General features: G+C 51.3%; 1 protein-coding gene across 1 annotated transcript in view; it reads left to right on the plus strand.

Annotated features, from left to right (window-relative positions):
- Positions 1–19,750, plus strand: part of LOC144695458 (uncharacterized) — a 101,275-nt gene that overhangs the window by 13,227 nt on the left and 68,298 nt on the right.

A 19,750-nucleotide genomic window follows, 5' to 3' on the forward strand; every position in this document is an offset into this window, starting at 1 on the left:
GTCAGTGGGGGTGGGGTAGTGAGGGAAGTGGGGGTGGCGGAGTGAGGAAAGGTGGGTGGTGGAGTGAGTGAAGGGGGTGTGAGGGAAGGGGTGGGGCAAGTGAGCGCGGGGGGTGCGGCGAGTGTGGGCAGGGGTGTGGGGCGAGTGAGAGAAGGAGGGTGGGGTGAGTGAGGGAAGAGGGTGGGGCGAGTGAGGGAAGGGGTTGTGAGGGAAGGTTGGGGAGTGAGGGAAGGTTGGGGAGTGAGGGAAGGTTGGGGAGTGAGGGAAGGTTGGGGAGTGAGCGAAGGTTGGGGAGTGAGGGAAGGTTGGGGAATGTGGGAAGGTTGGGGAGTGAGGAAAGGTTGGGGTATGTGGGATGGTTGGGGAATGAGGGAAGGTTGGGGAGTGAGGGAAGGTTGGGGAGTGAGGGAAGGTTGGGGAATGTGGGAAGGTTGGGGAATGAGGGAAGGTTGGGGAGTGAGGGAAGGTTGGGGAGTGAGGGAAGGTTGTGGAGTGAGGGAAGGTTGGGGAATGAGGGAAGGTTGGGGAATGAGGGAAGGTTGGGGTATGTGGGAAGGTTGGGGAATGAGGGAAGGTTGGGGAGTGAGGGAAGGTTGGGGAGTGAGGGAAGGTTGGGGAGTGAGGGAAGGTTGGGGAATGTGGGAAGGTTGGGGAATGTGGGAAGGTTGGGGAGTGAGGGAAGGTTGGGGAGTGAGGGAAGGTTGGGGAGTGAGGGAAGGTTGGGGAATGTGGGAAGGTTGGGGAGTGAGGGAAGGTTGGGGAATGAGGGAAGGTTGGGGAATGAGGGAAGGTTGGGGAGTGAGGGAAGTTTGGGGAATGTGGGAAGGTTGGGGAGTGAGGGAAGGTTGGGGAGTGAGGGAAGGTTGCGGAGTGTGGGAAGGTTGGGAAGTGAGGGAAGGATGGGGGTGGGGGGGTGCGGGAGTGGGAGAAGGGGAATGGGGGGAAGGGGGAATGGGGTGGAAGGGGATGGGGAGGTGTGGGAAGTGGGGGCTGGGGGAAGGGGGTGGGGGAAGGGGGTTGGGGGGTGGGGGAAGTGGGAGAAAGGTGTGGGGGAGGGGGGAAGGGGGGTGGGTGGAGTGGGGGAGTGGGGGAAGGGGCGTGGGGGAAGGGGGGAAGGGGTGTGGGGTAAGGGGAGTGAGGGAAGGGGGAGTGAGGGAAGGAGTGGGGCAAGTGAGGGATGGGGTTGGGGGAGTGAGGGAAGGGAGGTGGGGGAGTGAGGGAAGGGGGTGGGGCGAGTGAGGGAAGGGGGTGGGGCGAGTGTGGGAAGGGGGTGGGGCGAGTGTGGGCAGGGGTGTGGGGCGAGTGAGGGAAGGGTGTGGGGTGAGTGAGGGAAGGGGTTGGGGAAGTGAGGGAAGAGGTTGTGAGGGAAGGTTGGGGAGTGAGGGAAGGTTGGGGAGTGAGGGAAGGTTGGGGAGTGAGGGAAGGTTGCGGAGTGAGGGAAGGTTGGGGAATGCGGGAAGGTTGGGGCGTGAGGGGAGGGGGTGGGGGAGTGAGGGAAAGTTGGGAAGTGAGGGAATGTTGGGAAGTAAGGGAAGGGGGGGAGTGAGGGATGGGAAGGAATGAGGGAAGGGGGAGTGAGGGAAGGGGAATTGAGGGAAGGGGGAGTGAGGAAAGGGGGAAAGTGAGGGAAGGAGGGAGTGAGGGAAGGAGGGAGTGAGGGAAGCGGGTCTGAGGGAAGGGGTGGGGAGTGAGGGAACGGGTGGGTGGTGGAGTGAGGGTATGGGGTGGGGTGAGTGTGGGAAGGGGTTGTGAGGGAAGGGGGAGTGAGGGAAGGGGAAATGAGGGAAGGTTGGGGATTGAGGGAAGGTTGGGGAGTGAGGGAGGGTGGGGAAGTGAGGGAAGGGGGAGTGGGGGAGTGAGGGTATGGGGGTGGGGGAGTGAGGGAATGGGGGTGGGAGAGTGAGGGAAGGGGGTGTGGTAGTGAGGGAAGGGAGGTGGGGGAGTGAGGGCATTGGGGTGGGGGAGTGAGGGAATGGGGGTGGGGGAGTGAGGGAAGGGGGGGTGGGGGAGTGAGGGAAGGGGGAGTGGGGGTGTGAGGGAAGGGGGGGTTGGCGGAGTGAGGGTAGGGCGGTGTGGGAGGGGGGGGAAGGGGGTAGTGAGGAAAGGGGTTGTGGCGAGTGAGGGAAGTGGTGTGGGGGAGTGAGGGAAGTGGGGTGGGGGAGTGCGGGAAGTGGGGTGCAGGAGGGAAGGTTGTGGAGGGTTGCAGGATGGGAGGTAGGGGAAGTTGTGGGAAGGGGGTTGGGGGTGGGGGAAGGAGGTGGGGGAAGGGGGGACTGAGGGAAGTGTGGTGGGGGATTGAGGGAAGGGGGGTGGGGGAGTGAGGGTGGGGCAGTGGGGGAGTGAGAGAAGGGGGTGGTTTTGGGAGGGAGAGTGAGTGAGGGGAGGTGCAGGGAGGGACAGAAGGGGGGGAGTGAGGGAAGGGGGTGAGAGAATGGGGGGTGAGGGAATGGGGTGTAGAGAGGGAAGGGTGGGGTATGAGGGAAGGGTGGGGAGTGAGGGAAGGGTGGGGAGTGAGGGAAGGGTAGGGGTGAGGGATGGGGTGGGGAGTGAGGGAAGGGTGGTGGGGGGAGTGAGGGATGAGGTGGGGGTGAGGGAAGGGTGGCGGGGGGAGTGAGGTCAGTGGGGGTGGGGTAGTGAGGGAAGTGGGGGTGGCGGAGTGAGGAAAGGTGGGTGGTGGAGTGAGTGAAGGGGGTGTGAGGGAAGGGGTGGGGCAAGTGAGCGCGGGGGGTGCGGCGAGTGTGGGCAGGGGTGTGGGGCGAGTGAGAGAAGGAGGGTGGGGTGAGTGAGGGAAGAGGGTGGGGCGAGTGAGGGAAGGGGTTGTGAGGGAAGGTTGGGGAGTGAGGGAAGGTTGGGGAGTGAGGGAAGGTTGGGGAGTGAGGGAAGGTTGGGGAGTGAGCGAAGGTTGGGGAGTGAGGGAAGGTTGGGGAATGTGGGAAGGTTGGGGAGTGAGGAAAGGTTGGGGTATGTGGGATGGTTGGGGAATGAGGGAAGGTTGGGGAGTGAGGGAAGGTTGGGGAGTGAGGGAAGGTTGGGGAATGTGGGAAGGTTGGGGAATGAGGGAAGGTTGGGGAGTGAGGGAAGGTTGGGGAGTGAGGGAAGGTTGTGGAGTGAGGGAAGGTTGGGGAATGAGGGAAGGTTGGGGAATGAGGGAAGGTTGGGGTATGTGGGAAGGTTGGGGAATGAGGGAAGGTTGGGGAGTGAGGGAAGGTTGGGGAGTGAGGGAAGGTTGGGGAGTGAGGGAAGGTTGGGGAATGTGGGAAGGTTGGGGAATGTGGGAAGGTTGGGGAGTGAGGGAAGGTTGGGGAGTGAGGGAAGGTTGGGGAGTGAGGGAAGGTTGGGGAATGTGGGAAGGTTGGGGAATGAGGGAAGGTTGGGGAGTGAGGGAAGGTTGGGGAATGTGGGAAGGTTGGGGAATGTGGGAAGGTTGGGGAATGAGGGAAGGTTGGGGAATGAGGGAAGGTTGGGGAGTGAGGGAAGTTTGGGGAATGTGGGAAGGTTGGGGAGTGAGGGAAGGTTGGGGAGTGAGGGAAGGTTGCGGAGTGTGGGAAGGTTGGGAAGTGAGGGAAGGATGGGGGTGGGGGGTGCGGGAGTGGGAGAAGGGGAATGGGGGGAAGGGGGGAATGGGGTGGAAGGGGATGGGGAGGTGTGGGAAGTGGGGGCTGGGGGAAGGGGGTGGGGGAAGGGGGTTGGGGGGTGGGGGAAGTGGGAGAAAGGTGTGGGGGAGGGAAGGGGGGTGGGTGGAGTGGGGGAGTGGGGGAAGGGGCGTGGGGGAAGGGGGGAAGGGGTGTGGGGTAAGGGGAGTGGGGGAAGGGGGTGGGGGTGTAGGGGAAGGGGGGAAAGGGGAGTGGGGAGTGGGGGAAGGGGCGTGGGGGAAGGGGTGTGGGGGAAGGGGAGTGGGGGTAGGGGGTGGGGGTGTAGGGGAAGAGGGGTGGGGGAGTGGGGGGGTGGGGGAGTGGGTGAAGGTGGGTGGAGGAGTGGTGGAAGGGGGTTGGGGGAGTGCGGGAAGGGCTGGTAGGGGAGTGAAGGAAGGGGGTGTGTGGGAGTGAGGGAAGGGAGGATGGGGGTGTGAGGGCAGGGAGGGTGGGTGAGTGAGGAAAGGGAGGGTGGGGGAGTGAGGGAAGGGAGGGTGAGGGAAGGGAGGGCGGGGTAGTGAGGGAAGGGAGTGTGGGGGAGTGAGGGAAGGGGGGTGGGGGAGTGAGGGAAGGGGGATGTGGGAGTGAGGGAAGGGGTGAGGGATGGGGGTGGGGGAATGAGGGGAGTGTGGCGGAGTGAGGGAAGGGATTGTGGGGGAGTGAGGGAAGAGGGGATGGGGAAGTGAGAGAAGAGCGGATGGGGGAGTGAGGGAAGAGTGATGGAAGGGGGAGTGAGGGTGGTGAGGGAAGTGGGGTGTTCAGGAGGGGGGATGGGGTGGGGTCTGAAGTAACTCTTTTGGAGTTAAAACAATTAAACTAAATTAACAAAATAAGGGATAAATCAAACACAGCCCCTAAATCAGGACAGTTATAAAACTAAGGACAAAGTTTAAAGGAAACTTAAAAACCTTAAACCAAAATGTTTTAAAAGGGGTCAATAAAACACCCCCAGTCCCCGCGGTGCCCACCGGGCACGGAGGCCTCAAGAGTGCCGGCAGACACCGTGTGCTCCCTCTCCAGGAACACCCGGCCTCGAACGTAGCCACGGAAGCGGGACAGACAATCGGGCGGGATGACCCTCTCGATCGCCCGCTGCCTGGACCTGTTAATGGCCAACTTGGCCAGACCCAGGAGCAGGTTCACGAGGAGGTCCTCCTTCTTCCCGGCCCCACTCCGCACCAGGTGTCCGTAGATCAGGAGCGTGGGACTGATGTGCAAACAAAGCAGTAATAAAAGGTTTTTTAAATAACTGAAAAGGGAGCGCAGCCGACCACACCCTATGTAAACGTGGTCCACGGACTCCACAAGACCACAAAAAGGGCAGGTGTCCTGGGAGTCCGTGAACCTATACATTCTTCAATTGTGGGGGACTGCTGCATGCAACACCCTCCAACCCAGGTCCCCGATAGAAAGTGGGAGGACACCTCCATAGAGGGCCTCCCATCGGGGACCTCCGCCACCGGACGGCAACAAGGCACGCCAGGGCGTGTCCGGGCGGCGGACGTGGGCGAGAAAATGGAAGGTGTGCAGCAGCAGTTCGTACAGAAAGCTCCTCTGCGCCGTGCCAAATGGCACAGAGGGCATGTCCCCGAGGCGGCTCATACTGCAGGGCACCGGCTCCCGAGTGAGGGTTCGGGGCTTGGGGCTAATGTGGAATTCTGTCCAAACAGGGGAACGTTCAGCAGGAAGACCACTGCGCACCTGGGCCACCTCGAGACCTAAAATTACATCGGGTCCGAGCACGACCGTCCTTAGGTCTTGGATGGCATCGGCTGCGAGCTGGACACTCACAGACACGCGACGCGCCAACTCTTGTGGGAGCATCCAGCCCAGTCCTCCGCCACCAAGCATGTCCCCTGTCCGGGTCATCCCGACAGCCACAGCCCTCCTCTCCGCCAGCCACTGAAAAGGACGGAGGGGCGGATTCCTGAGCAGCAGCTCTCTGACGATAGCCGCTACTCCTGACGGGGGAGAGCTGCGTCGCGAGGCGACCATGTTCCAGACTTTTATCAGGTCCTGGTAAAAGACAGGCAACGCCTGCAAGGAGCCACCGAGGCCCCTCTGCTCTATAAGCAGGATCTGCACGTCATAATTCAGGCCGTGCACCTGGCGGAAGAAATACGTCGCCAGGACACACCATCTCGGAGGAGGCTCAACGTAAAGGTATCGCTGCAGGGCATGAAGACTGAAAGTTGCCACCTGTGTGCATAGGCGCACCAGCACCTGACTGCCCTCCCTAAGCGGGAGACTCAGAACCTCAGCAGCGACCCAGTGCAGCTTTTTGTCCCAGAAGAAGTCGACTAGCATTCTCTGGATTTTTGCGACAAAGTCCGGGGGAGGGGTCAAAGTGACCAGCCGGCACCACAACATGGCGGCGATCAGCTGGTTTATGACCAGCACTCGACCCCGGTAAGACAGCACTCGGAGCAGTCCTGTCCAGCACCGCACGCGAGTGGTGACTTTCGTCTCCAGTTCCTGCCAGTTCGCCGGCCAGAGCAGAGGTGGACCCCCAGGTAGAGGAGGCTGGTCCTGCTCCAGTTGAAAGGCCTGAGCTCCTCAGGTAGGGGATCCATCTGCCACGGGCTGACCAGGAGTCCAGAACATTTACCCCAGTTGATCCTGGCAGAAGCAGCCGCAGAGTAGATCCCCTGTCACTCGCACATCCTCCACAGGTCAGCCGGGTCACTAAACATAAGGAGCACGTCATCAGCGTAAGCTGAAAGGACCACCCCGATGCCCGGCCTGCGCAGAACCAATCCCGACAACCTCCTCCGCAAGAGGCGCAGGAAAGGCTCCACGCAAATAGAATACAACTGGCCAGACAGGGGGCAGCCCTGACGTACCCCTCTCCCAAAGCGAAGGGGCACCGTCAGGGACCCGTTAACCTTAACTAGACACTCTGCGGCAGTGTATAGAAGTCGGATCTGGGCGACAAAATGCATCCCGAACCCGAATGCTCGCAGAATTCCCGAATAAATATTCGTGATCCACCCTGTCGAACGCCTTCTCCTGGTCAAGGGACAGGAAGGCGCTCGACAGACCAGCCCTCTGGGAATAATGGATAATGTCCCGGAGCAGATGAATATTGTGGTAGATGGTACGGTCCGGGACGGTGTAGGACTGGTCAGGGTGGATCATGTGGTCCAGCACGGTGCCAAGCCGAGAAGCCATGGCCCTGGCAAAAATGTTATAGTCCGTGCTGAGGAGGGAGACCGGGCGCCAGTTTTTAAGAAGGCAGAGATCCCCCTTCTTAGGCAGCAGGGCAATCACGGCCCTGCGCCACGAAAGGGGCATCTGCCCGGTAGCAATACTCTCCCCCAGGACCCCCACATAGTCGCTCCCCAGGATGTCCCAGAACGCCCTGAAGAACTCCACGGTCAGCCCGTCTAGTTCCGGGGATTTGCCCCTTGAGAGACCGTCGAGGGCGCCGGTCAGCTCCCCCAGACTTATAGGGGAGTCTGAAGTAGAGGTACTGGGGGCTAAGGAGGGTGAATGAGGGGCTATGGGGGTAAAAGATGGGGAATGAGGGTGAAGAAGGAACAGTTGAAGGAGGGTCAATGGGTGGCTAAGGGGGTAGAGGGGTGTTAAACGGCTGGGTTCCTGGTTCCCGCCACCAGGAGCTGGGATTTACAGGTGCAGCACCTCCAATTCCAGCCCCGCCCACGTGAGGCTGTCATGGGTTCGCGCTTTCTCAGATTCGAACTCCTGAGCGTGGACGCCAACCACCGCTGTGCGAGTCAGAACTGCAACTCCCATCAGGCATCGCGGTCCGGATTCTCCCCTTCCAAACTGCCGCTCCTCAGTGCGCAGATGCAAAGCCACCTGTAGCATTGGCAATGTCGTTCCCACTGTGAGAGTCTTTCTCCAGAGCGCCTGTGCAGAATATGGAGGGGCAGCGAATCAGGAAAGTCCAACGGCCCAAACACTCCTTTCAAGTGAAGCAGCATTTCACTTGCATTTCCCCTAACTTAGTCTACTGCATTCGTTGCTCCCAATGCGGTTTCCTCTACATTGGAGAGACCAAACGCAAACTGGGCGACCACTTTGCAGAACACCTGCGGTCTGACCGCAAGAATGACCCAAACCTCCCTGTCGCTTGCCATTTTAACACTCCACCCTGCTCTCATGCCCACATGTCTGTCCTTGGCTTGCTGCATTGTTCCAGTGAAGCCCAGCGCAAACTGGAGGAACAGCACCTCATCTTCCGACTAGGCACTTTACAGCCTTCTGGACTGAATATTGAATTCAACAACTTTAGATCTTGAACTCCCTCCTCCATCCCCACCCCCTTTCCGTTTCTTCCCCCTGCCTTTTGCTTTTTCTAATAATTTATATAGATTTTTCTTTTCCCACCTATTTCCATTATTTTTAAATTTATACCTTTTATGCCCTTTTAGTCTTATTTAACCCCACCCCCACTAGAGCTGTACCTTGACTGTCCTGCCATCCATTCTTAATTAGCACATTCTTTTAGATAATATCACCACCTTCAACACCTCTTTGTTCCTTTGTCTGTGACATCTTTTGATTATCTGCTCCTATCACTGCTTGCTTGTCCCTACAACCACCACCCCCCACCCCCACCCCCACTTCTCTCCCCCCACCCCCCCCCCCCCCCCCCCCACCTTAAACCAGCTTATATTTCACCCCTCTCCTAATTTTACTCAGTTCTGTTGAAGGGTCAACTTTATTCTTCTCCGCCGATGCTGCCAGACCTGCTGAGTTTTTCCAGGTAATTCTGTTTTTGTTTTGAATCAGGAAAGTTCTGCCTTCTCCTCTCTGATTGGCTGAGCTGGGTAATTGACAAGTTAACAGTGGCTGACAGCTCAACGTATTTCTGTCGATAAAAGTAAAATACTGCAGATGCTGGAAATCCGAAACAAACACAGAAAATGCTGGAAAAACTCAGCAGGTCTGACAGTATCTGTGGAGACAAACAAAGTTAACGTTTGGAGTCCGTATGATTTCTTCAGAGCTGAGTTTTTCCAGCGTGTTTTGCTTTTATGACTGTGACTAGTTCACTTCGTGTAGAGAATGAAAACCAAGTGAGGAGATGGTGAGTGAAGGAGCAGAATTTATAATAATTACATCACATAATATCCACACTAATGTTCAGGACTGAATATCCACTGAGTGAAGGAGCAGAGTTTATACAGATTGTATCCCATAATATCCACACTGATGTTCAGGGTTGAATATCCAGGGTGAAGGAAGATTCTTGTGATGTAACATCTCTGGATAGTGTCCTGGTGGTGGAGGGAGTGGGTATTGAGTCTAATGGTAGTGGCTCTGGTTAGGGGACCGTCTGTGTTCCTGATCCTGTCGGGACTCTTCAGTGTTGTAGATGTTCCCATCCATGTGAGTGGTGAATATTCCATCACACTCCTGACTTGAGCCTTCTCGACAGTGGGGAGGATTTGAGTGGCCTGGAGGGGACTCCCAGCACCTCAGGAGAAGGCTGGGTTTGATCATCCATTCAGTATTTTGGGTTGAAGGCACTTCAATGTTGTGTCCTGCACTCGTATCCAGGGTCCAACATAGTTGAGAATGGACTCCAGAGTTTTACTCTGATCTGTTGGTTGTGGGGCTCTTCAGATCTGTTTAATACCTGTTACTGTTGGTGCTTATCCTGTAGTATGTTAACTCAGTTCAAAAGTGGACCTAGTATTCCCAATGCTGCTCCTGCATGCCTGCTTCGTGATAATCATGGAACGAGGGCTGTGCCAGGCTGTGAGATTGTGGTGGAATACAATCCTGCTGCTGCTGATGCTCACTGCACCTCATGGATACCCAGTTTTGGGATTTCTCCTTCGTCTATTTCCCTAGTGATGATTAACATGGTGAATTACTCATTCATCAGTTGGGAGGGGAGAGGTAGTATTCCTTGAACTTGTTTGACCTGAAGCCATGAGACTCCATGGAGTCAATATTGAGCCAATTATGGCCAGCCAGCATGAAATGTGCACTGAGAGGCTCAGTGCCCCTGGGAGGGGAGTGAGCGCTGAAGTTTGTGCATGCCCGGGGGTACGCTCATTGAAAGCTCCCTAAAGGCTCAGCGCTGCCTCAGGGAGCTGAAGGATGTAAAAGTTAAAAATAAAATTTGAAAAATAAGGGAAACATGTGAACAGGGACATGGTAAAAATGAGTTTAAAATATTTTTACTGTTTTCTTATACACTGTTGGAAAACTCATCCCGCCCATGGATGAGGTTTCGCAAAAAATGCAAAGCCTGTCTGGCCTATTCTCCCTCCCACCAACCGTAAGGTTGGATGGGCAGTGAAAAATTCAAATTAATGAATTGATTAATGGCCTTAATAGCCTTCTTAATTGTCAGTGGGCGTGCTGCTGCGCCCGCCAATCAAAATATCACGCAGGTGCACGATGACATCGGGACACTTGCCCTACATCATCACGCACTATTTCACACTTGGGCATGTCGGGCGTGCACCCTCACGCCAAGCTGAAAATCCTGCCCTATGTGTGCAATGCTATGTAGGGAAAGACAAAATTGGAACAGACTAAAAAGAACAAAGAGTTTTTTGTTCACTTGTGATAATTTTCTGTATGGACTAAGTATGTGGAGTAACTTGCAAATGATAATGCATGTAATTTTTTTCTCTTTATGAACAGGGGGATGTCTGGATAAATCCCCTTTTACACTGTGGCTTCCCATATCAATGTGACCTCTGATGTCATCATATGTAAATAAAAGTTTGAGGGCAGTAGCCATTTTACACGCCACATGAAACATTTGTTCCAAGTATTTCTGGAGCAACATGAGTTTCCTGAAGCTTGGGAAACTGACCGGTGAAACGGAGGTGACTTTGAGCAGCAGATCAGGTGGGGATTTAAACTTGTCATTGTCCCATCTGAATAAAACCTCACTTATTGCAGCTGCTGTCTCAGGTTCCCCTCGTAAATGTTTGACAGAGATTTCTAGTGTGGGAATAGCATTCTTCATCCTCGAAGGATTTCAAACTGACGTGGATACAAAATTGGCCGAGGTATAGGAAACAGAGAGTAATGGTTAATGGGTATTTTTTAGGCTGGAAAAAGGTTTGTAGTGGAGTTCCCAGTGGACGGTATTGGGACCCTTGCTTTTCCTAATATATAAATGGTCTCTAAATATATAAATAAATCTTGATGTGCAGGGGACAATTTCAAAGTTTGTGGACAACACAAAACTTGGAAGAATTGTAAACTGTGAGGACAGTGTAGAACTTCAAAAGGACATTGACACATTGGTGGAGTGGGCAGATAGGTGGAGAAGTGTGAGGTGATACACTTTGGTACAAAGAACATGCAGAGACAGTCTAAAGTAAAGGGTACTATTCTAAAGAGTGTGCAGGAGCAGAGAGACCTGGGTGTATATGTACATAATTCATTAAAGGTGGCAGGACAGGTAGAGAGAGCTGTTTCTAAAGCATACAGTATTCTAGGCTTCATTAATAGGGGTATAGGGTACAAGAGCAGGGAGGCTATGATGAACTTATATAAGACACCGGCTAGACCTCAGCTAGAATACTGTATACAGGATGTGAACGCATTGGAGACAGTGCAGAAGAAGTTTACGAGAATGGTTCCAGTGACGAGACAGTTCAGTTATGAGAAAAGATTGGAGAAGTTGGGACTGTTTTCCTTGGAGAGGAGAAGGCTAAGAGGAGACTTGATAGAAGTTTTCAAAATCATGAGGGGTCTGGACAGAGTAGATAGGGAGAAACTGTTCCCGCTCATAAACAGATTGAGAACCAGTGGGCACAGTTTTAAAATGTTTTGCAAAAGAAGCAGATGTGAGGTAAGAAAAAAACGTTTTCACACGGCGAATAGGTTTGGAATGCACTGCGGAACATGGTGGAGGTAGGTCCAATTGAGGCATTCGAGAAGGCATTGGATGATTATCTAAATAGAAATAATGTGCAGAGGTATGGGGAACAGGCAAGAGATTGGCAATAAGTTAAAATGCTCAGAGAACTAGTGCAGACATGATGGGCCAAATGGCCTCCTTCTACACCATAACATTCTGCGATATGAACTTGAAGGAATAACTTCTCCACATTTAAAATGGGATGGAATAACTTCTCCACGTTGACACTGTCCCATCAAACACTGACAGAAAAGGTACAGCACAGGTTAGATACAGAGCCAAGCTCCAACTAAACTGTCCCTGAAGTGTCAGATTAACTCGGGTCACTCACACCCGGATCATGATCAAGACTCATCTGCCTCAGTCACTCAGATGCTCCTGGATTACTGACTTTAATGTCATCGGCTGCTGTGTTTCAAAGGAGTACCCGGGCAAATAGGGGGAGAGGGTCCTCCAGACAGCACCATCTAGTGGCGGGAGTGCTGGCATTTTTGCTACATTACAGTGACTACACTTCAAAAAGCACTTCATGGGCTGTAAGATGCTCTTCGATGCCCTGAGATTGTGAAAGTTGATATATAAATACAAGTCTTGCTTTCTTCAGGAAAGACTATGCTTCCTGTGAACTGGAAATTATAAACCCATTTGATGGAGAACACATAACAGTTCACAATGATATTGACCAAAACAGTAAAAGTCCCACCTTTCGTGACTTCCTTGTTCCCGTATACGCTTGTACACTGCATCGCCCATCACATGAGCAATGTTCATTTCTCCATGTCTTCTTTCCCCTCTCCTTTCCCCTAGGAGATGGTAGCCATGATGCAGCATAGACTGGAATGGTTGCAGCTGAAGTGCAGCCCGAATGGGGAAATTAACCTGAAAATGTCCAAATCACTCAGTCCAGAGCTGCAATAACGACTCAGTTCAATTTTGAAATGTTCACCGATTTTGTCTGCCAGTTTTGAGGTGATTCATTTCTTTCCTAAGAGAGCATCGCCCCTTTTTAAAAATGTCAATGTCTTGTATTGCTCGGAGGCTCCCCCGTCTGTCGTATACAGCATCACAGTTTGCTGTAGAGTAACTGCACAAACTAATACTGCCCTTGCATTACTGGAACCTATCTCATTGAGTTCCATTGAAAAGCATGTTCATCGTTCAGGATTTTGCTGTTTCTGAGGTTTCGCGGGAATTTAACTCCTGCAGACGGTGGGACTTTATACTGTGTACAGGACTCTTACTGTAGGCTCCTGAGTGTTTCAGTGAATAGGAACACACCATGCTGACAAACCAGGTAGTTTGGGTTAAGCTAAAAAAATTAATTTATTGTGAGTTACAAATCTGTACAAAAGATTGATAAAACAGCAGACAAGTTACCAATCAATATTCTGCTTACACCAAACTTCAATCAAAAAAAAACAAAGCATTTGAAAATTTCTCGAGATCTTTCCCAGAACACGAAATGAATCTTGGAAGAGTGTAAGGTGAACATATCACACCGTTATTACATTGAGGTATGAAGGGCTGAGGGAACTCAGGTCTGCAGAGACTCACTCCCACTCCCTCACCATACTCAGGATAGTAGTCCTCCCAGACAGGAGAGTACAAACACAGAATACTACCGGCAGAAATTTCTTTAAAATCCCTGTGCTTTAGTCTGGCTCCCAATTCCAATCATCAGAAATGACACCGAACTTTAGTGACACAGGATGGAGCTCATTTCCCTCATACAAACCCACCAATGGTTAGAGAGATCCAGTGGTCACATGGGTGCATGGACCAATCAGTTTCCATTCCAGGAAGACACTTTTCCCCCAGCTGAGTTGGACAGCGCTTTTTAATTCCCACTCTCTGCCTTTTGACCCTCCATTCATCACAATACTTCTGTAGCCATCAATCTGGTTTAACCACTCCCTCAAATCCACCTTCTCCACCCTTGTTCCCAAAATTTACCTTTAATCTCTTCCTTCCTGGTCAATCTCCCTGCTTTTCAAGTCTAAGGGGTGAATATTTGAGCGTATCTGGTTCACAGCTGGTTTAGCCATCCATCACCAGATCTGACTGGACCACATCAAGCACTAGTGGTCCTGCTTTCCTCTGCCAAAACTGCTCATTACTCCAGGACCATCCCGAAGAGAAAAGATAACCCACAACTTCTCCTCCCCAAAACCAACTGTGTCCTTGTGGAAGTTATGTTCCAGCTGTACAGAGCTCTGTTTAGACCGTATCTGGAGAACTGTGTTCAGCTCTGGGCACCACACCTCAGGAAGGATATATTGGCCTTGGAGGGAGAGCAGCGTAGATTCACCAGAATGTTCCTGGGGCTAAAAGAGTTAAATTATGAGGCCAGGTTGCACAGACTGACCTTGCATTCCCTTGGATGTAAAAAATTAAAGAGTAACCTAACTGGGACATTTAAAATGATTAAATTAGTTGATATAGTTAGAGAGAAACTATTCCTCTGGTGGGAGAGTCCAGAACAAGGGAACTTAGTATTAAAATTTGAGCTAGGATTTTCAGGGAAGATGTCAGGAAGGCAGGTAGTGCAGGAGTCCCTGAGTGTATCTCACTCTCCAGCCAGTATTTAGTTCTGAATAATGATGGTTGATCTGGGGAGTGCAGCCAGAGCCAAGTCCATGGCGCCACAGCTGATTTAGCTGTACAGGGGGCACAAAGCAGATGGAAGAGCAATAGTGGTAGATTCAATAGTTAGGGGAACAGACAGACATTTCTGCGACCAGAGACATGAATTCAGGATGGTGTATTGCCTCTCTGGTGCCAGGGTCAAGGACGTCACTGAACGGCTTAAGAGCAACCTGAGGGGCTGAAGTGTGAACAGCCAGGGGTCATGATGCACATTGGTACCAATGATACAGGTATAAAGAGCGATATGGTCTTGCTGTGATAATTTAGGGAGCTAAGTAGGAAATCAGCAGGCAGGACCTCAAATCTGGTAATCCCTGGATTAATCTCAGTACAAGATATAGTGAGTATAGAAATAAGAGGATAAACCAGACGAATGTGTGGCTGGACAGATGGAGCAGGATGGAGGGCTTTAGATTCTGGAACATTGGGATCAGTTCTGGGATAGATGGGACCTGTACCAGCCGAGTGAGTAACACATAAACAGAGCCAGGACCAATTTCTTTACAGGACGATTTGCTGGTCTCATTGGGGACGGGCTTTAACCTAACATGGCAGGGATGTGGGAACCAGGAGGTCACACTAGAGAGGAACATCAAGGTGCAGAGAGTATTTGGAGAGACAGATAGAACTAGAGTAGGAAATAGTAAGTTATTAGGTGAGGTTAGAGTAAGAGGGAAAGTGATAAAGGCTGGGATTTTCCAGCCCCGACAGAAATTCCCGCTCGAAGTCAACGGATGTTTTGCTGGTTCACCAATTTTTCCGTCCTGCTCGCGATGATTCCTGCAGTAAGCAGGACCGGAAAATCCCAGTCCAAGTCTAAATTAGGATTACAGTGCATGTATGTGAATGCACAGAGTGTATTAAATAAGATTGGTGAGTGGAAATATGATGTTGTGCCTCAAAGGAGGGAGGGACTGGGTATTAAATATTCCTGGATACAAGATGTTCAGGAAAGATAGGGAAGAAAAGGAAGTTGGAGGGCTGGCAGTATTGATAAAGGAGAACATTGCAGTTCTGGAGAAAGAGGATGTCTCAGAGGGGTCAAGGACAGAATCCATTTGGCTAGAGGTAAGGCAAAAAAAGGTGCAATTACATTGCTCGGTGTAGTCCATAGGCCACAAACTAGAGCGAAAGATGTAGAGGAACAAATTTGCAAGGAAATTACTGAGGTCAAGAGTTATATAGTAATTATAATGGGAGATTTTAATTATCTGAATACAGATTGGGATAGTAGTGGTGTAATGGGCAGAGAAAGGCAAGAGTTCCTAGAGTGTATTCAGGAGAATTTTCCATTGCAGTATGATTCCACTCCAATGAGAAAGGAGGCATTCCTGAACCTGGTTCTTGAGAATAAGAGGATCAAGTGGATGAAGTGTCTGTAGGGGAACATTTAGGGGACAGTGATCGTTTAGGTTTAGGCCATGGAAAAGGACAAAGAACAATCCAGAGTAAGAATAGTTAACTGGAGGAAAGCCAACTTCAATGGTGTAAGAATGGATCTGACCCAGATTAATTGGAATCAAAGCAAATACAGGCCTGTCAGTTTAATCTTGGTGTCGGGGAAGCTCTAGAAATGATAAACAAAAACAGAAACAGAAATACTTGGAAAAACTCAGCAAGTCTGGCAGCATCGGTGGAGAAGAGCACAGTTGACGCTTCAAGTCCTCATGACCCTTCAACAGAACCAAGTAAAAATAGGAAAGGGGTGAAATATAAGCTGGTTTAAGGGGGAGGGGGGGGTGGAGTTTGTTGGGACAAGCAGCCAGTGATAGATGGAGATAACCAAAAGTTGTCACAGACAAAAGAACAAAGAGGTGTTGAAGATGGTGATATTATCTAAAGGAATGTGCTAATTAAGAGTACAAGACAGGACAGATAAGGTCCCTCCGTCCCCACCTCATCTTCCAATCCCAGCCCCGGCCGTGTATTCACTATACCCCCTGACTTCCCCTCTCCGACGCTGAACGTTTAGTGCTCAGCAAAGGACTTAGTTTCATACCCTTACGCCCTCATCTCAATGAATTTCGGGCTCGGCACAATGCTGAACTCTTCTTCCGCCGCCTTCGTCTCCGTGCTCATTTCTTTGGGCAGGAGTCCTCTCCCCGTTCAACGGATCCTTTTACCCACCTCCAATATTCTCCCTCCACCTGGACCGCTCCCTCTGGATTCTTACCTTCTCTTGATCTTTTCATTGAGAACTGTCAGCGTGACATTAGTCGTCTCAATTTCTCTGCTCCTCTCACCCATTCTAACCTGTCTCTCTCTGAACTTACTGCACTCCATTCTCTCAGGTCCAACCCTAACATTGTCATCAAACCCGCTGACAAGGGTGGTGCTGTTGTTGTCTGGCGCACTGACCTCTACCTCGCGAAGGCTGAGCGTCAACTCGCAGACACTTCCTCCTACCTCTCCCTGGACCATGACCCCACCACTGAACATCAAGCCAGTTTCCAGGAGTGTCACTGACCTCATCTCCTCTGGAGATCTTCCTCCCACAGCTTCCAACCTGATAGTCGCCCAACCTCGGACGGCCCGCTTCTACCTCCTACCCAAAATCCACAAACGGGACTGTCCCAGCAGACCGATCGTGTCAGCCTGTTCCTGCCCCACGGAACTCATTTCTCGCTATCTTGACTCCTTTCTCTGTCCCCTTGTCCAGTCCCTTCCCACCTACATCCGTGATTCCTCTGACACCTTACGTCACATCAACAATTTCCAGTTCCCTGGCCCCAACCGCCTCCTCTTCACCATGGATGTCCAATCCCTCTACACCTCCATCCCCCACCAGGATGGTCTGAGGGCTCTCAGCTTCTTCCTCGAACAGAGGCCCGAACAATCCCCATCCACCACTACTCTCCCCCGTCTGGCTGAACTTGTTCTCACACTGAACAATTTCTCCTTTAACTCCTCTCACTTCCTCCAAATAAAAGGTGTGGCTATGGGTACCCGCATGGGCCCCAGCTATGCCTGTCTCTTTATGGGGTATGTGGAACATTCCTTTTTCCAGTCCTACTCTGGCCCCCTCCCACAACTCTTTCTCCAGTACATGCTCTCGTCGGGACCTGGAAAAATTTATTAATTTTGCTTCCAATCTCCACCCCTCCATCATTTTCACATGGTCCATCTCTGACACTTCCCTTCCCTTCCTTGACCTCTCTGTCTCAATTTCTGGTGATAGACTGTCCACCAATATCCATTACAAGCCTACCGACTCCCACAGCTACCTCGACTACAGCTCTTCACACCCCGCTTCCTGTAAGGACTCCATCCCATTCTCTCAGTTCCTTCGCTTCCGTCGCATCTGTTCTGATGATGCTACCTTCAAAAACGGTTCCTCTGACACGTCCTCCTTCTTCCTTAACCGAGGTTTTCCACCCAAAGTAGTTGACAGGGCCCTCAACCGTGTCCGGCCCATCTCCCGCGCATCCGCCCTCACGCCTTCTCCTCCCTCCCAGAAACATGATAGTGTCCCCCTTGTCCTCACTTATCACCCCACCAGCCTCCGCATTCAGAGGATCATCCTCCGCCATTTCCGCCAACTCCAGCATGATGCCACCACCAAACAAATCTTTCCTTCACCCCCCCGGCGTCATTCCGTAGGGATCGTTCCCTCCGTGACACCCTGGTCCACTCCTCCATCACCCCCTACTCCTCAACCCCCACCTATGGCACCTCCCATGCATACGCAAAATATGCAACACCTGCCCCTTCACTTCCTCTCTCCTCACTGTCCAAGGGCTCAAACACTCCTTTCAAGTGAAGCAGCATTTCACTTGCATTTCCCCCAACTTAGTCTACTGCATTCGTTGCTCCCAATGTGGTTTCCTCTACATTGGAGAGACCAAACGCAGACTGGGCGACAGCTTTGCAGAACACCTTCGGTCTGTCCGCAAGAATTACCGAGATCTCCCTGTCGCCTGCCATTTCAACACTCCACCCTGCTCTCTTGCCCACATGTCTGTCCTTGGCTTGCTGCATTGTTCCAGTGAAGCTCAACGCAAACTGGAAGAACAGCACGACATCTTCCGACTAGGCACTTTACAGCCTTCCGGACTGAATATTGAGTTCAACAACTTTAGATCTTGAACTCCCTCCTCCATCCCCACCCCCTTTCCGTTTCTTCCCCCTCCCTTTTGTTTTTTCCAATAATTTATATAGATTTTTCTTTTCCCACCTATTTCCATTATTTTTAAATCTATACCTTTTATGCCCTTTTAGTCTTATTTCACCCCACCCCCACTAGAACTATCTGTACCTTGCGTGTCCTGCTATCCAGTCTTAATTAGCACATTCTTTTAGATAATATCACCACCTTCAACACCTCTTTGTTCTTTTGACTGTGACATCTTTTGATTATCTGCTCCTATCACTGCTTGCTTTTCCCTACAACCACCACCCCCACCCCCCACTTCTCCCCCCACCTTAAACCAACTTATATTTCACCCCTCTCCTATTTTTACTTAGTTCTGTTGAAGGGTCACGAGGACTCGAAACGTCAACTTTGTTCTTCTCTGCCGATGCTGCCAGACCTGCTGAGTTTTTCCAGGTATTTCTGTTTTTGTTTCAGATAAGGTACAGATAGCTCTAGTGGGGGTGGGGGAATACTGAAAGGTAGAAATAAATAATGGGTGGAAATACATTTAAAAATAACACCGCTTTGTTCTTTTGTCTGTGACAACTTTTGGTTATCTCCACCTATCACTGACTGCTTGTCCCAACAAACACCAACCACCCTCCCCCCCCACCCCCTTAACCCAGCTTATATTTCACCACTTTCCTATTTTTACTTAGTTCTGTTGAAGGGTCATGAGGACTCGAAACGTCAACTGTGCTCTTCTCCGCCAATGCTGCCAGGCCTGCTGAGTTTTTACAGGTATTTCTGTTTCTGTTTTTGTTTTGAATTTCCAGCATCCGCAGTTTTTTGTTTTTATCTCTAGAAATGATAATTCAGAGCAAAATTAATAATCGCCTGGGCAAATATGGGGTTTATTAAGGAAAGGCAGCACAAATTTATAATTCAAATTGTGTAACTCAGTTGTTTGAGTGTTTTTATGAGGTAACAGAGAGGGCTGATGAGTGTCATTCTGTTGATGTGCTGTACATGGATTTGCAAAAGGCATTTGATACAGTGCCACACAACAGACTTGTGACTAAGTTAGAGCTCATGGAATAAAGGGGACAATAGCAACGTGAATACAAAATTGTCTGAGTGACAGGAAACAGTCATGGTTAATGGATGTTTTTCGGACTGGAGGAAGGTTTGTCGTGGAATTCCCCATGGGTCAGTGTTAGAACCCCAGGTCTTCCTTATATATTAAAATGTCAAAGACCTTGGTGTACAGGGCACAATATCAAAATTTGAAACCATGTAAAACTTGGAAATATCGTGAACGTTAGGGAGGATGATGAGGAACTTCAAAAGGACACAGACAAGTCGGTAGAATGGGAGATGAAATTTAATGCAGAGAAGTTTGAAATGATTAATTTTGACAGGAAGAATGCAGAGAGACAATATAAAAGGGTACAATTCTAAAGGGGGTGCAGGAGCAGAGGGACCTGGCTGTATTAATAAAACATATGGCATCCTGGGCTTTATCAATAGAAGCAT

The sequence above is a fragment of the Cetorhinus maximus genome, chromosome 21 (assembly GCF_964194155.1).
Source record: "Cetorhinus maximus chromosome 21, sCetMax3.hap1.1, whole genome shotgun sequence".
NCBI lineage: Eukaryota > Metazoa > Chordata > Chondrichthyes > Lamniformes > Cetorhinidae > Cetorhinus > Cetorhinus maximus.